The sequence below is a fragment of the Anneissia japonica genome, unplaced genomic scaffold, assembly GCF_011630105.1.
Source record: "Anneissia japonica isolate Jap-2015-1 unplaced genomic scaffold, ASM1163010v1 scaffold165_len1371125_cov188, whole genome shotgun sequence".
NCBI classification, from domain to species: Eukaryota; Metazoa; Echinodermata; class Crinoidea; order Comatulida; family Comatulidae; genus Anneissia; species Anneissia japonica.
The window spans coordinates 836,834-840,819 of record NW_022697648.1 but is presented as its reverse complement, the minus strand read 5'-3'; the positions used below and the strand labels follow the sequence as shown (position 1 = coordinate 840,819).

Sequence of the window (3,986 nt, the reverse complement as noted above, 5' to 3'; positions counted from 1 at the left end):
GGCAGGGTTTTCTACAATTTAGCTGCCTTAATGAAAACAGATTTTTGAAAATAATGTAGTCCTATCAGTCGTTAATTAGAGGGATCTATGGGATTTTAAAAAATGGATAAGCCAAACTTGTAGGGCAATTATAGGAGAAATATTTAGCAAAAAGTAAAACACGGCTAAGATTTCTTCTGACCTCCAAAGAGAATAAATTAAATAACCTCAGCCTGTCCTTATATATACGCCGCATAAGTTTGTATGCTGGGCCCAGATTTAACAAACTAGAAATCATTAAAATTGTCTAAAGTCCATTTTTTTTGGCTTAAGTCAAATTTATCAATATTGCGCTTAGCTCAAGCTTAAAATTAAAAAGTTGACCGTACGCATGCGCCATCTAAGACAATTTTAGATTTTGCTAAGATGGTTTATAAATCAGCTTAAGGTAAGTTGCTTTAGGGACATCTTAACTTTTTTGAATTAAGACATTTGCTAAGCTGAGATTGATAAATCCTGGGTCTGGGCCCCAGTAGCACATGTTGCTGTAAAATAAACATTATTTTTAACTTGAAACGCAACTAGCCTTGCTCATGTAGTCCGAGTTACCATAACTTATAAATTAATATCAACTCCCTCGTCCCACAATCCAATTGTGGTCAAAAATCACATGGGCGAACCTGTACCTTAATATTTCTCCCGATGAACCTCTCCCCATGGATTTTATTCCGGGACTCTGAACAAGGCTCTAGGTATCCCCTTGTTTTAGACCCCGATCAGAATTATTGGACTCCTATCGACGTTTTTCTCATTTTTCCTGATTTTACAAACATTTTACTAAAAAATCTTTAATCGACAGTCTATAGAGTCTATGTATAAATGAGAATATAGCACTGGTATAATTTAACTGTTTGTTAATTTACAGGAAAACAATTTTGTCTTTTATATATTTTAATTGTAATTTTGTAACTTACTTAAATATAATTATTCATGCCGTTATGGAATTAAATTTCAGCTCAAGACAGACAGTGTATAGGCCCTATTTAAATTGGACCTCATTGGATATAGCCCGGGCTCCGTCCTAATGGGCGTTCCTGATGCTCGGTTTTTAAATTTTTTTTTATCTTAATCTATTTGTTATCTTGCTTATGCATGTTTAGCATCGAATAAATTCAATTAATCAATCAAAAAATATTATATCATGAAAAATGTTTGTATGAAATTATAGTTTAGTATTATTTTTTTTGGTTTAAATATACTGTATTTATGAATCTATATATTCATTTCTATCGAATAGTACACTTTTTATAAATTGTATTTACCCGTGACAATCGGAATTCTAACAAAATTTGTTTGCGCTATTGCTATCTACTAGTCCTACCCAATGCCATGTATTTTATAATCCTCACATCATTCTGTGGTATGATGAAACTATAAATATATTTAATATGGTAATGCTGATATGATAAGAATTGTGAAGTACTATTATGTTGTATCAGCAGCATTGTCCATTGCGATAACTGAATACGATAATGTTCAGGTTGGGTTCAGTCGGCCTCATCTCCCCCTCCCCCACCCTAAATCTTTTAAAACGTAAAAAATTGGGGAAAAAGAAAATTACGTTCAAATTTAAAATCTGAGAGTGCCATTTATGGCCATCTAGAGGTGCCATAATCGAAAAAATTCTTACCTCATCCCCAACCATGGTGGGGCTGAGGTGGTGGGAACCCTTCAACTGGCAAAGTCCCTCCTCGTGGGCCCCCTCTATTTCAAACCTACTGGCTCTGCCTCTGTTTTTATTTATATATTATGTTTTGATGATACTCCGTTATAATTCTTTCTCTGTTTCTTAATCTTTTCTCAATATTTTTCTATTCCAGTGATGTAGACAAAGAAGCCACAACTATCAGGAAAGAAACACAAAGGGCAACAGAACTTACCAATTATTAATAGATAGCCAAAAATAGTGTCACTCATCAAATTTTCTGCAAAAATTCTGGATATGAAATTAATTAAAATATAGTGTAAATTTTATTTTTTAAATGTTTTCCTCTGCAATAATCTCAAAAATAAATGTTAGCAATATGTAGTAATTCTTGTAGTTTATTAATATTGTATTATTACTGCTAATGTTTATCTTATTAATAGAGGAAATAACCCGTTTGTTATAAAGAATATAGACATGTAAGATAATAAGATATAACATTTTAAGAATTAAAATCTGATTTATTGATTTTTGCCGAATGTACATGATATAGTCCTACAGTATATAAATATAAAATGTATATAGGCTAAAATTATATCCCAACTTGATTTCAATTCTTGAAAATAAATATCAAATGGAATTGTGCATTTCTTCTCATCTTATTTAATGTCTATGTTTACTGTAATAAATTCAATAGCTAAAATATCCTTATTATAATAAGTTTATAATTTTAAACCAAAGTGAAGAATTGCTTCATATATGTGCTACTTTATCTATTAGACTAGCAATTCTTTCGAGGACGCCCTCAACAAAAACATAAAACCGGAAATGACGAAGTTGCTAAGCAACAAGCTCATGCATAATCATGAATATTCAGTGACACCTGTTCTAATTAGACTAACAATAAAATCTTTTTTGTCAATTTTGTCAAAACTGAGCTAAAAGTTTTTATTATTAGTCTAATGAGTACAGGTGTTACTGAATATGCATTAGTTGTAGCCTAGCAACCGACGTCATTTCCTGTTTTGCAAAATTCGACAGCACCTTGTTAATGTTCTGAGAAGTTTCGTAATTTTTGGTGTCATATTATATTATGGAAAGACTGTTTATAATATAAATAGTAGCCTGTAATAATGCTATATTTGAATCGAAGAGATTATAATATATTAAATTCGATTATATACTGATTAATAATCATGAAATATATTGTATTATTATTAATGCAATTACGACAAAGGAAGTGCACACAATGATGTATTATAAATTACACTACAGTTTACTTTTATTAATTCTTACTGAATTCTTCTGAAATGTTATATCAGAAGTATATAAACGTAATATAAATAGAATATAATGATTCTAGTTTTATATAATATATATAATGCTTAGGCCTAATTATATTTAAGTATGTAATATTGTTCGAGAATTACTTGTTCGTTGTATAAGAAACATAATTGGCAAATTTGATTCAATTCCGGCGATCCAGTGATATAAATCCTAATAATATCCGCGCGCGATTATTTGTAGAATTAAGACCACATACTTGTGTACAGGCAATTTAATACACATCGTGTTCCGATGACAATAATTGTACATCGACTTCGCACTTATTGATGGATCCGTAGATTTGACCGTAGACACTGAAATAAATAAGATTGAACTAGTGAGAAATACATTCGAACTATTTCATTTTTGCATCAGTATTAAGTTAGGCCTAATTAACTATGAATCTCATTAGATTAAAAACACCTTTTGAAAACTTTATGACATTCATACATTCATGAAGTAGAGGAATACAAATTCAGAAAATAAAATTGATTGTTTGATTGATTTAATACACTATGTAAAGTGCACATGTTAATAAAGCGTTATTTTAATATGAGTGGATGAGTACGCTCCCCAACATCCCACCCCAAATCGAAAAAAGGTCCAAATTTTAAGACAGTCGAAAATGTACTGAATACACTTTTTATTTTTTTGTAATAAAACTAAATAGCGAATATTAAATCCTAACATTTTAACCAATACTCTATTGGACCCCTGTATCGTCCTATAATATAAAATAAGAAAGGCTACATATTTACCTGGTTCAATAGACTCGGGTCAGCTCCACAGCTCCAGCATGTAACAAGGATGGGTTCCGTCCTGGTGAACTTGGTATTCATGGTCACTTTGCAACAATTCGTGAAATGGAGTGTCGACATACTGTAACACAAAACAATATAAAGTGTAATCAATGGCAGCTACCTCACATGCACACAAACTTTTTTGTAACATAATTAAACAATCATCTCAGTCATAT

General features: G+C 31.1%; 1 long non-coding RNA gene across 1 annotated transcript in view; it reads right to left on the bottom strand.

Moving 5' to 3' along the window:
* Window positions 1-3,078: 3,078 nt before the first annotated feature.
* LOC117102289 overlaps window positions 3,079-3,986 on the bottom strand; it is a 2,097-nt gene continuing 1,189 nt past the window's right edge. The window contains exons 2-3 of the long non-coding RNA XR_004444387.1: window positions 3,769-3,889; window positions 3,079-3,324 (exon numbers count right to left, since the gene is read on the bottom strand). This is a non-coding gene — a long non-coding RNA (uncharacterized LOC117102289). The remainder of the gene's footprint in view (window positions 3,325-3,768; window positions 3,890-3,986) is intronic.